This window comes from Triticum aestivum, chromosome 1B (assembly GCF_018294505.1).
Source record: "Triticum aestivum cultivar Chinese Spring chromosome 1B, IWGSC CS RefSeq v2.1, whole genome shotgun sequence".
Taxonomy (NCBI): Eukaryota; Viridiplantae; Streptophyta; class Magnoliopsida; order Poales; family Poaceae; genus Triticum; species Triticum aestivum.
Genome location: NC_057795.1, coordinates 58299490 through 58313953, shown reverse-complemented (window position 1 = coordinate 58313953; position 14464 = coordinate 58299490).

Below are 14464 nucleotides of genomic sequence, written 5' to 3'. Positions count from 1 at the left end.
CTAGACTGCCAGCCATGCCAATTTCTATTCTTCACTACTTTTCAATAAGGATAGAGTCTTCGACCACGAGCATATTCCTCACGTGGACATGGAATCAATGCCTTGTTTCTCTCAAGTCCTCAGTATGCTTCATGATGCAGGACTACTAAATTTTGCTCTAACATAGTTGATTGGAATGAAGAGCTTATTCTTCAGTTCTACGCAACACTGCACATCACAGGTGATGCTGATGATATCAACACTTGAGTATTGGACTGGATGACCGAAAACACTCATTACAAGGCACCGGCCTCTAAATTACTTCACGCCCTGCCAATCAGTCCTCCACCTGAAGGTGCTCGTTGTCTGTACCAAGAGCCTAAACTCACTGCTCATTACATGCAAGTGCTCATGAATCCTCTGAAGCCTGGTCAAGCCCCAAGGACCAAATTCCTCGTGAAGGAATTGATGTATGTACCAAGAACCGTCTACCGCATTCTGACGAAGACTATGAGTCCTATCAAAGGCCACGACTCATCTGATGAGGAAATTGTTGGCATCATGAAGAATATGCTATGCAACATCATGCATGGTATACCTGTCAATTATCATGATTTCTTTATGAGGACTCTGGCAAATGTTGCACTTTCTCCGTTTGAGTTGAAGCCTTATGCTCCTTGGATCATGAGATTCCTCAGAACAAGGTCATCACTCAAATACAAAGCTGACTTTCAGAATCACCTCAGCTACTTTCCACCGATTGAAGTCCTCAAGCGGACATATTCCTCAGCTGATGGGAAGGGCAAGGCACCAGCTGTTATCAATGAAGGTATTCGTCCATTGGATGGTCAGGTCCGCAAAGCTGCGTCTTATTCCACCAATGATGACTTTGCCACTCATGATTCTGCTGCAAATGCATCCAAGCCAAATCCTCAAGCCATTGCTCCTCGTGTGATGACTGGCCGTGAGCTGCTTCTTAGTCTTCACCAGAAGGTGGATCGAAACCACAAATGGGTTAAGCGTCAGCTTGGCTCTATTCTTCACAACATGACTTCTACACATAATGCAGTGAAGAAAAACCATTACTACCTCCATGAAGTCTTCAATCACACCTGGGCTATTCTGTCATATCTCTATGGTGAAGAAGATCTGAAGCAAATGGGTTTCAAGGAAGATTTTGACTGGTCTGCTCCTCCATCGAAGAGATTCAAGAAGGTCAAGGTTCCTTCCTTGGTTGCCAGTTCATTTTCTTAATCACGCGACACGGATAAATATGAAGACTTGGACGACACTGCGGCAGGCCCTACAACGACATAAGACCCCAACAACGCTGGCGCTCCTCCATCATCATGATATTCTCCAGGGGCGTTCATCCTCATTTTCAACCCTTTTGGTCATTCGATGACAAAGGGGGAGAAATTTGAGTTAGTCTTCAAGCGGGTCTATCTTATATGGGCATTTTTTGTAAGTTACAACTCTCGTTCTTTTGACGACTTTGCTGGATCGAGTTGTAATCTTAAACTCTATGGTGGCATGATACTTTTGCTGAGTTCTTCTGCATGCTTATTCCTCATTAATGTTAATGCACGCATGCTGAATTACATCAGTCACCATATTTCATCATGCATTTCAAATTCTTCATACTATATGTCAAATGCGTGTATGAATTACAAGATATAGGGGGAGATCTCCATGATTATACTCTTCAAGTGTGCATTACTTCAAAAGCAATTTCCTCACTATGCACATCTTCAGGGGGAGTTCTTCTATATATTGCAATCAAATTCCTCAAATTAGTATTTACACTTCATATGTTTATCCCCGTTGAAAACTTAACCTATATTGTCATCAATCACCAAAAGGGGGAGATTGTAAGTGCATCTAGTGCCCCTTAGTGATTTTGGTGTATTGAAGACTTATAGGTTAAGGGACTGATGCGTTTGTGAGTGTACACAGGTCTATAAGTCTATGAGGAGTTTGATATTAGTATTTACAGAGAAAGTCAACCCCTAAAAATGAAGTTCTTCAACTGAAGACTTCGGATTTCTGAAGACTTTCTGAAGACTTTGAAAGTGAAGAAATTGGTGAGACCTTGAAGACTTGGCAATCATTCGAGGAACATGAACCGTGAAGACTTTTGTTTTCGTAGTTTCATTTTCTCTTTCTTGAGTCATAGGAAACATCGTACTATTAAAGGGGGTCGAGGAAATACTAAGGAAAAACTTCCATGTGATGCTCAACTCAAAATCCTACACCTACCAATCCCTACGAGTGAAGCCATTGGAAATCTCATACAGTTCAGTCATATTTTTCAGTGACAGAGACGAAGTTCTTCTGGTCTCTGAGGAATTTGTTCTGACTGAGGAGTTTGGAATTCGCTAGTGCGGATTGCCTACACAGTGAGGAACATGATAGCCCTGAGGAATTTGAGAGTCAAAGTTCCGACCGTTACTATGCTATGTGCCAGCTGTCCCAAAATATCTACCCACCTAACGGTCATATCGTTGAAGGGCATTTATGTCTTATCATGTAGGGATGCTCCCTAGGCTATAAGTAGCTGCCCCCTACAACCACTAGCTGGTTGGCTACTCTGAGAGAAACTGACACTTGTCATTTGAGAGCATCCCATCCTCCGAGGACTTTGAGCGAAAATCATCAAGTGAGGAAAACCCAAACCCAACACACCTTCAACCCAAAGTGATTGAGCATCACTGAAGAGATTGATCCTGCGTGGATCCGACGCTTGTTACCTTTGAAGACTGTGCATCTTCCTGACGGTTAGGCGTCATGGTCTAGAGCATCCAAGAGGAAATTGTGGATCGCCGAGTGACCGAGTTTGTGAAGGTTTGGAAGTCACCTGAAGACTTAGCATGAGTGATTGGGGGAGGTCTGTGTGACCTTAGCTCAAGGGAAATACGGTGAGGACTAAGTGTCCTGGACTGCATGTTCAGGACTGGGTGTCCGGGACTGTGTGTCCTTAGGTTTGAATACCTAGCCGCCCTAACCAGACGTACAACTGTCACACCAGTTGGAACTGGTAGAACAAATCATTGTCTTCACCGAGCTAACTGGTTCTATTTCCTCAACTCTTTCATTTCCTCATTTCTGTTGTTGTGTGCTTGTTCATATCTGTTTGAAGACTTTGACTGAAGACTTTCTCAATTTCCTCAGTTCAATTTCTTCAGTCTGCCGTCTTCATCATGTTTTATCCTGTGCTTACGCTTTCTGTACTCTGTGCTTGTCTTCATTTCATCATGATGACTATGCTTGTGTTCTGCTATGTTTATTTTTGAGTACTTATTCCGCTGCAAGTAGTTCTTCATTTAGGAATTTCCTCACCAGCAAATTCCTCAGTGAAGAATTCATAAAAATCACCTATTCACCCCCTCTAGTCGATATAACGCACTTTCAATTGGTATTAGAGCAAGGTACTCCCTTGTTCTGTGTGATTTTGGTTTAACCGCCTGGAGCTTTAGTTATGTCGACTGCAGGAATGAGGAACGTATCCTGCCCTAATTAACCAACCTTAAGAAAAGCAAGTAAGCTCCTAATTAACCAAGTTTGCAATATAGAAAAGAAAAACTTGTAATTAAGTAAGAATGCATTACCTTTAGCTGATCAGAAATGAAAATCCAACATGTTCCTTGGTCATTAATACCCAAGTCTTTGATTAATAGAGCAATAAACTACTTCCAGCTGTCATTGGTATCTTTCTCCACCACAGCCCAAGCCACTGGGTACATCTAATTATTTGCATCCCTTGCAATTGCAGTGAACAGTTCACCTTGACAAGCTCCCTTGAAAAAGCAGCCATCCAGTCTTAAAACATTTCTTCATAGCATCAAAACAAACATAAAACTGTTGAAAAATGTTCTTCTGCAGCTTTGTGGGATCTAATGTAATGGCCACTATACTGCCAGGGTTGCTCCTGAGTAGTTCTAGTTGGTAATCAAACACTTTTGTATACTCACTTTTCATGCCACACATGAGTTTGTCAAATACAATTTTCTTTACTGCCTTGCATTTTGAAACTGACACATCAGTAAACATATCTTTGAGTACTTTGGCTTTAATGCTGTCAATTTTCCACATTGCATTTGCTATGATAATGTGTTCATATCTTTCTGCAATCACCTTAGCACTAACACGCTTGTTCTCCCTGTTCTGTGCACACTGGTGCTCATCTTCATAGGTAATTACTTGAAACCTAGAACATCTATTTGTCTTGGCACCATACAACATCCAGTGGCAACCAGGCTAGTCACATTTTGCTCTCACCCTCTACTCCTTAGATCTTACAAATGATATGTTCCTCTTAGTAGCTAGCCCATACCTCTTCAGTGCTTTAACTAATTGGTTCTTGCTTTTAAACACCATTCCCAAACTAAAATGTGGAATTTCTATCTCTGGATTGAATCTAACATACTGGCTCTTCCTCCTAACCATCTGACCATCTTCATCTTCATCATAACTGTAATCTTCATCAGAGGACTCAAACTCTAGGTCCTGTACAACTTCTTCCACATTAGCAACTAGCTGCTCTATAGGAACTGCACCTGTTGATTCCTTGGAGAACCAAATATCTGAAGCTTTCATCATCTTCTTGAATTTCCTTGCATGTTTTCTTAGCTCTACTACCCCAGATTCCTGTCCATTGTCATAAGTATGTGCCAAATAATTAGGATCATCTGAATCTTCAGTGTCTGAACCATGTTCTGCAGCTTCTGCAATTGGAGCTACAGTTTGGCTAGCAACAAATGGTTGAGAATGATTGATTATTTGACAACCTTGGGACAAATCATCAACTCTGAAATTGTTCTTCACTGGGTTGTGTATCACTTGAGTAACAACACCACCCTCATTAGGAACTAAGATATGTTCCAATATGTCTAACTCTGCTACTGCATTAACTTCCTGAACATTTGTCTGAACATGATATTCTTCTTCTGCAGTGATAACTACATCTGGTTCTTACTCACTAGCATTGTTCACCATGACATGCAGCTCATCTTCTTCAAAATCAGAGCCACTATCTTCTCCCTCTAGTTCATCTTGCTCAACATTGTACTCCACAAAAACATTAGCAACCCCTCCATCTATAATGTACTCTGACATCTTCAGGCAACATTTATCAGTGTATAGAAACACTAGTCCATTAACCAACTCTCTCCCTGGCATAAGAAAATACAAATTCATGCTCTCTTTAACTGTCAAATGATTTGCTAAAAATCCTCTGAGCTCTGGAAGTGACAACTTATCCCTCTCTATCTCTGACATTACAGTATCTCCCCCAACATAATCAAGAGATGGCCCAATACGAATGAACTACCTCCACAGTGAAACCTGACATTGAGCACCTATGCTGGATCCATGAATTGACTTAAAAACCCTTACAGAAACACATATATGCAATCAGGTTCACCTACATTCAGTAATCTACAATGCAACATTCAATTTCAGACAATCTTCCACACCTTCAGTAATCAGAGTTATAAAACTGACTGAAAGACTACAAAAACGATTAAACTACAATCCATGTAAGGCATCGGTCCATGAATATGTATTTGGCCCGAAATCCTTCCATTCAATAGGCCACAAAATTGCCAAAAAACCCCACCTTTCGCCACTATAGAACCCTAAACCTAACTACAGGCAGGAAGAAAAACAGACCATCGATCAATCACAGGTAGTGGCGATTCTACTAGGGGGGCTTCAATAGACTCAAGCCTACCCTCCAAAAATCCTATTAGCTAAATATTACCACTTAAAAATTATATTGATGTGGTTTATATGCAGAAACTGCTATACATTTACTAATTAGGCTTAGGAATTGATGTATTGAGCCTACCCTTCTTTGTCGTGCTAGATTGACCACTGATCACAGGTGATGAGGATGACTCACATGTTCCTTTGCCACCGGCGTGGACGTCAGAGCTCGCTGCGATCATCCGCTCAGCGTCACCATTGCCACCGCGGGGGGAAGCTGGTGCATCGGGTGAGAGAAGGGGAAGGGGCTAAGTGAGCGAGGAGCGGTGCGAGCTGGTGTGGCTCAACCATTTAGCGTTTCCAGCGACCGAGCGGGACCCACATTGATAGCTGACTCGGCGATCCCAGCCTTCCTTTGTTTGGATACGCCAGCAAGGACGAAAACGACCGGGATTAGGAGTTGAGGGTGTCGATTTCTGGGATTTGGAAGTCGGGGTTTCAAAACAACGACGCGTATGAGTTCAGGGTTTAAAATAGAATTTACCCCACGAGAGGCCCTGTAGTCGATGCACGCTAGCACTCGCCTCTTGGCAGGCACGGGCGTGTATCGATAGAGTTTGTGGGCGTGGTGGCGCTGATGTTTCCTATACGCATGCATCTTCTAGTTTGCTGGTGCATGCATGTACAAACCTTGTGCGTGTATATCTCCTGCTGCATACATAGAGCATGGAAGATTAGACCGGACCAGTGTGCCGCCCTCCCGGTGTCATGGCCGGGTTCCGCCTCGTGTTGGAGGCGCCACATGAAGTTTTCCTTTGATGTCGTTTTCGTGGAGCGAGTCGATGAAGTTCCGTGCTGACGCGTCACGGCCGGCTGGATCAGGTAGACGCACTCTGCCACCTGGATGATGTACTGCGAGGCCGGAGGCCACCAAGCGCCCGCGGGTGGCTAGTCTCGCGTGCTTGGTCGATATTGCCCTGGAGCCGGCCCGATCAGTGCATGCGCCCGCATGTCGCCGTACGGTGCCGTGCGCTGTAGTCAGAGGCTGGAGATTCGTCATTTTGCTCGGAAAACTTGTAGTCGTGCGTGGGAGATTGGCGGCTGATGGCCGCCTGTGCTGATTTCTATCGGATTTTCACGGGATTCTGAGGTCGGATTTATTTGTGCATAAGATCATCTCCAACCGCGCCTCCAACTATGCCCCCCAGGGCGACTCTTTTCGCGCCGGCGCCGAACCCCCCACCCCCAGTCACGCCCCCAAGATGCCTAAATCCGCCGGCTCGGCCTGTTTTTCAGCCTGGCGATTCCAGGCCAAACCCAGTGCACTCGGGGGCGCTCGGGGGCTCTGGTTGAAGAGAAAACCACGTCTGGACCCTACTGTCAGGCGAAAATTCAAGACAAACGTCCAGATTTGCCCCCCTTCCCGCGCGCCATCATACACTGCGCTGATCCCGGCCCCGCTCACCGCTAGATAGGTCATTCCCCGTCGGCAAAAAGAGAGGGTTTCACCGCGGCAACCACTCCACCATCTTCCTGGGTGAGTTTTCCGGTGTTCCGGCCGCGCAGGGTGGGATACCGGCGGCTGTGCACCCACCATGCCTGCCACGCCCGCCAGGTGTTCTGTGATTTGCCGGCAATGGACTCGGACGATGAGGAGGCGCTCATGGCGCTGCTGGAGGAGGAAGCCTATGCCGACGTCTAGGACGAAGAGCATCTCATGGTCCTCGCCGCCCTGGTCGGCTTCCTCATGAGCAATGCAAAACCTTGGCGAGGTGACTCGGCGCCGAGGTGGCTGAAACCAAAGAAACGGCATATTGTGCATGCTCTACTCCGACTACTTTGCCGATGCTCCATTCCACGACTACAAAGTATTTCGGCGCCATTATCGGATGAGCCGAAAGCTTTTCCTCAGGATTGTGAATTCCATCTGGGAGTTCGACTGCTACTTCAAGTGCAAGAAGGATTGCACTGGCACACTTGGATTCACCTCAATCCAGAAGTGCACGACAATTATGAGGATGCTTGCATACGGAGCTCCCGGTGATTCACTTGACGACTATGGTCGCATGGCCGAGTCCATGACCATTGAGTGTTTCTACAAGTTTTGCAGGGCAGTGGTTGTAGTGTTTGGACCACAATACTTGCGACCACCCAATGCTAAAGACACTGCTCGGATCCTAGCACAATATGGAGCAAGAGGATTTCCTGGGATGCTTGGAAGTATCGACTGCATGCATTGGAAATGGAAAAACTGTCCATTTGCTTGGCAGGGGATGTACAAAGGCGCCAAAGGCGGTTGCAGTGTGGTACTTGAGGCAGTGGCCACACATGACCTCTGGATTTGGAACTCCTTCTTTGGTATGCCAGGAACTCACAATGACATCAATGTGCTACAGTGCTCCCTTGTCTTTGCCAAGCTTGTTAAAGTCATTCTCTTCTGATGAACTTCGAGGTCAATGGGCGACACTACAACAAGGGATACTACCTAGCAGATGGCATCTATCCGAGATGGTCTACATTTGGGAAGATGTTGGGGAACACGATAATTTCAAAAAGAATCCTATGATCACACAAGATCTATCTAGGTGATGCATAGCAACGAGAGGAGAGAGTGTGTCCACGTACCCTTGTAGACCGAAAGCGGAAGCGTTTAGTTAACACGGTTGATGTAGTCAAACGTCTTCGCGATCCAACTGATCCAAGCACCGAACATACTACACCTCAGCGTTCAGCACAAGTTCACCTCAATGACGTCCCTCGTATTCTTGATCCAATTGAGGCTGAGGGAGAGTTTCGTCAGCACGACAGCGTGGTGACTATGATGATGAAGTTACCAGCGCAGGGCTTCGCCTAAGCACTACGACAATATGACCGAGGTGTGTAACTGTGGAGGGGGCATCGCACACGGCTAAAAGATCAACTTGTGTGTCCTAGGGTGCCCCCCTGCCCTCGTATATAAAGGAGCAAGGGGAGGCCGACTGGCCCTCCTAGGCACCCCCCCAAGAGTGGAATCCTACTAAGACTCCAAGTCCTAGTAGGTTTTCACCAAGAGGGAGAGGGGGGGGGGAGGAAGGAGCGGGAGAGGGAGAAGGAAAGGGGGGCGCCGCCCCCCTCCTAGTCCAATTTGGACCCAAGGGGGAGGGGACGCACGGCCTGCCCTGACCGCCCCCCCTCTCTCTCTCCACTAAGGCCCATCAAGGTGAAGGAAATATGTCCTAGAGGAAATAATAAAGTTATTATTTATTTCCTTAATTCATGATAAATGTTTACTATTCATGCTAGAATTGTATTAACCGGAAACTTAGTACATGTGTGAATACATAGACAAAACAAATAGTCCCTAGTATGCCTCTACTTGACTAGCTCGTTAATCAAAGATGGTTATGTTTCCTAACGATAGACATGTGTTGTCATTTGATGAACGGGATCACATCATTAGGATAATGATGCGATGGACACAACCCATCCGTTAGCTTAGCATTATGCTCGTGTTAGTTTTATTGCTACTGCTTTCTTCATAACTTATACAAGTTCCTCAGACTATGAGATTATGCAACTCCCGAATACCGGAGGAACACTTTGTGTGCTACCAAACGTCACAACGTAAATGGGTGATTATAAAGGTGCTCTATAGGTGTCTCCGAAGGTGTTTGTTGGGTTGGCATAGATCGAGATTAGGATTTGTCACTCCGTGTCTTGGAGAGGTATCTCTTGGCCCTCTCGGTAATACTCATCACTATAAGCATTGCAAGCATTGTGCCTAATGAGTTAGTTGCGGGATGAAGTATTACGGAATGAGTAAAGAGACTTGTCGGTAACGAGATTGAACTAGGTATCGAGATACCCATGATCGAATCTCGGGCAAGTAACATACTGATGACAAAGGGAACAACGTATGTTGTTATGTGGTTTGGCCAATAAAGATCTTCGTAGAATATGTAGGAACCAATATGAGCATCCAGGTTCCGCTATTGGTCATTGACCGGATGTGTCTCGGTCATGTCTACATAGTTATCGAACCCGTAGGGTCCGCACACTTAACGTTCGATGATGATTGGTATTATGAGTTTATGTGATATGATGTACCAAAGATTCTTCGGAGTCCTATATGTGATCACAGACATGATGTGGAGTCTCAAAATGGTCGAGACATAAAGATTGATATATTGGATGACTATATTCGGACACCAGAAGTGTTCCGGAGAAGTTTCGAATATAACCGGAGTGCCAGAAGGGTTATCGGAACCACCGGAGAAGTAATGGGCCTTATTAGGCCTAAGGGAGAGAGAGAGGGGCGGCCAGGGGCTGGCCACGCCCCTCCCCCCATGGGCCTAGCCCGAATTGGACTAGGGGGAGGGGCAGCGCCCCCTCCTTCCTTCTCCTTCCTCCTTGCTTCTTCTCCTAGTAGGACTAGGAAAGGGGTGAGTCCTACTCCTACTAGGAGGAGGATTCCTCCCCCCTTGGCGCGCCCTAGAGGGCCGGCCGGCCTCCCCCTTGCTCCTTTATATACGGGGGCAGGGGGCACCCTAGAACACACAAGTTGATTGTTTAGCCGTGTGCGGTGCCCCCTCCACCATATTCCACCTCGGTCATATAGTCGTAGTGCTTAGGCGAAGCCCTACGTTGGTAACTTCATCATCACCGTCGCCACGCCGTCGTGCTGACAGAACTCTCCCTCGGCCTCAACTGGATCAAGAGTACGAGGGATGTCATCGAGCTGAACGTGTGCTAAACACGGAGGTGACGTACATTCGGTGCTGAGATCAGTCGGATCGTGAAGACGTAGGACTACATCAACCGCGTTGTCATAACGCTTCCGCTTTCGGTCTACGAGGGTACGTGGACACACTCTCCCCTCTCGTTGCTATGCATCACCTAGATAGATCTTGCGTGATCGTAGGATTTTTTTTTGAAATTAGCGCGTTCCACAACAGTGGCATCCAAGCCAGGTGTATGCGTAGATGTTATATGCATGAGTAGAACACAAAGAGTTGTGGGCGATAATAGTCATACTTCTTACCAGCATGTCATACTTTGATTCGGCGGTATTGTTGGATGAAGCGGCTCAGACCGACATTACGCGTACGCTTACGCGAGACTAGTTCTACCTACGTGCTTCGCATATAGGTGGCTAGTGAGTGTCTATTTCTCCAACTTTAGTTGAATATAGTGTGGCTACGCCCGGTCCTTGTTGAAGGTTAAAACAGCACACTTGACGAAAAATCGTTGTGGTTTTGATGCATAGGTAAGAACGGTTCTTGCTAAGCCCGTAGCAGCCACGTAAAAGTTGCAACAACAAAGTAGAGGACGTCTAACTTGTTTTTGCAGGGCATGTTGTGATGTGATATGGTCAAGACATGATGTGTTGTATGAGGTGATCATGTTTTGTTAAAGTTATCGGCAACTGGCAGGAGCCTTATGGTTGTCTCTTTATTGCATAAGATGCAAGTGCCATATAATTGCTTTACTTTATCCCTATGCGATAGCAGTAGTTGCAAAAGCAATGATTGGCGATACGACCATGTGATGACACATTGATAAAGATCAAGATGATGAGGATCATGGTGTCATGCCAGTGATAATGGAGCTCATGATGGTACTTTGGAGATGGAGATCAAAGGCGCAAGATGATGATGACCATATCATGTCACATATTTTGATTGCATGTGATGTTTATCTTTTATATTCTTATTTTGCTGAGTTCGACAGTAGCATTATAAGATGATACCTTACTAAATGTCAAGGTATAAGTGTTCTCCCTGAGTATGCACCGATGCTACCGTTCTTCGTGCTGAGACACCACGTGATGATCGGGTGTGATAGGCTCTACGTTCACATACAACGGGTGCAAGCCAGTTTCGCACACGCAGAATACTCGGGTTAAACTTGACGAGCCTAGCATATGAAAATATGGCCTCGGAACACTGGAGACCGAAAGGTTGAGCGTGAATCATATAGTAGATATGATCAACATAGTGATGTTCACCATTGAAAACTACTCCATCTCACGTGATGACCGGACATGGTTTAGTTGATTTGGATCACGTGATAATTTAGATGACAAGAGGAATGTCTATCTAAGTGGGAGTTCTTAAGTAATATGATTAATTGAACTTTAATTTATCATGAACTTACTCCTGATAGTATTTTGCAAATTATGTTGTAGATCAATAGCTCGCATTATAGCTTCCCTATGTTTTTATATGTTCCTAGAGAAAACTTAGTTGAAAGATGATAGTAGAAATGATGCGGACTGGGTCCGTAATCTGAGGTTTATCCTCATTCCTGCACAGAAGAATTATGTCCTCTTGATGCACTGCTAGGTGACAGCCCTATTGCAGGAGCAGATGCAGACGTTATGAACGTTTAGCTAGCTCAATATGATGACTACTTGATAGTTTAGTGCACCATGCTTTACTGCTTAGAACCGGGACTTCAAAACCAGTTTTGAAACGTCACGGAGCATATGTGATGTTCTAAGAGCTGAAATTGGCATTTCAGACTCATGCCTGTGTCAAGAGGTATGAGACCTCTGACAAGTACTTTGCCTAAAAGATGGAGGAGAATTGCTCAGCTAGTGGGAGTTAATCTTCCAGATAAGATAGTGATGTTGGGGAACGTTGCAGAAAATTAAAAAATTCTACACTTCACCAAGATCAATCTATGGAGTCATCTAGCAACGAGAGAGAGGAGTGCATCTACATAACCTTATAGACCGCGAGCCGAAGCGTTCAAGCGAACGGGGTTGAGGGAGTCGTACTCGTCGTGATCCAAATCACCGGAGATCCTAGCGCCGACGAACGGCACCTCCGCGTCCAACACACGTATGGTTGGGAAGACGTCTCCTCCTTCTTGATCCAGCAAGGGGAAGGGAGAGGTTGATGGAGATCCAGCAGCACAACAGCGTGGTGGTGGAAGTAGCGGTGATCTCGGCAGGGCTTCGCCAAGCTCAGCGAGAGGGAGAGGTGGTGTGGAGGGAGAGGGAGGTGCCAGGAGCAGGGGTGCGCAGCCCTCCCTCCCCCCTCTTTATATAGGGGCCCTGGGGGGGCGCCGGCCCATAGATATTGGATCTCAAGGGGGGGCGGCGGCCAAGGGGGTGGCTTGCCCCCCAAGCCAAGTGGGGCGCCCCCCACCCCTAGGGTTTCCAACCCTAGGCGCAGGGGGGGGCAAGGGGGGTGCACCAGCCCACCAGGGCTGGTTTCCTTCCCCACTTCAGCCCATGGGCCCCTCCGAGATAGGTGGCCTCACCCGATGGACCCCCGGGACCCTTCCGGTGGTCCCGATACAATACCGGTGACCCCCGAAACTTTCCAAATGGCCGAAACTGGACTTCCTATATACAATACTTTACCTCCGGACCATTCTGGAACTCCTAGTGATGTCCGGGATCTCATCCGGGACTCCGAACAACTTTCGGGTTACCGCATACTAATATCTCTACAACCCTAGCATCACCGAACCTTAAGTGTGTAGACCCTACGGGTTCGGGAGACATGCAACCATGACCGAGACGACTCTCCGGTCAATAAACAACAGCGGGATCTGGATACCCATGTTGGCTCCCACATGCTCCTCGATGATCTCATCGGATGAACCACGATGTCGAGGATTCAAGTAATCCCGTATACAATTCCCTTTGTCAATCGGTACGTTACTTGCCCGAGATTCGATTGTCGGTATCCCAATACCTCGTTCAATCTCGTTACCGGCAAGTCACTTTACTCGTACCGTAATGCATGATCCCATGACCAAACACTTGGTCACATTGAGCTCATTATGATGATGCATTACTGAGTGGGCCCAGAGATACCTCTTCGTCATATGGAGTGACAAATCCCAGTCTCGATCCGTGTCAACCCAACAGATACTTTCGGGGATACCTGTAGTATACCTTTATAGTCACCCAGTTACGTTGTGACGTTTGGTACACCCAAAGCACTCCTACCGTATCCGGGAGTTACACGATCTCATGGTCTAAGGAAATGATACTTGACATTGGAAAAGCTCTAGCAAACGAACTACACGATCTTGTGCTATGCTTAGGATTGGGTCTTGTCCATCACATCATTTTCCTAATGATGTGATCCCTTTATCAACGACATCCAATGTCCATAGTCAGGAAACCATGACTATCTGTTGATCAACGAGCTAGTTAACTAGAGGCTTACTAGGGACATATTGTAGTCTATTTATTCACACATGTATTACGATTTCCGGATAACACAATTATAGCATGAATAATAGACAGTTATCATGAACAAGGAAATACAATAATAATCATTTTATTATTGCCACTAGGGCATATTTCCAATAGTCTCCCACTTGCACTAGAGTCAATAATCTAGTTACATTGTGATGAATCGAACACCCATAGAGTTCTGGTGTTGATCATGTTTTGCTCGTGGAAGAGGTTTAGTCAATGGATCTGCGACATTCAGATCCGTATGCACTTTGCAAATATCTATGTCTCCATCTTGAACATTTTCACGAATGGAGTTGAAGCGACGCTTGATGTGCCTGGTCTTCTTGTGAAACCTGGGCTCCTTGGCATGGGCAATAGCTCCAGTGTTGTCGCAGAAGAGGGTGATTGACCCCGACGCATTGGGTATGACTCCTAGGTCGATGATGAACTCCTTCATCCAGATTGCTTCATGCACTGCCTCCGAGGCTGCCATGTACTCCGCTTCACATGTAGATCCCGCCACAACGCTCTGCTTGCAACTGCACCAGCTTACTGCCCCTCCATTCAAAATATACACGTATCCGGTTTGTGACTTCA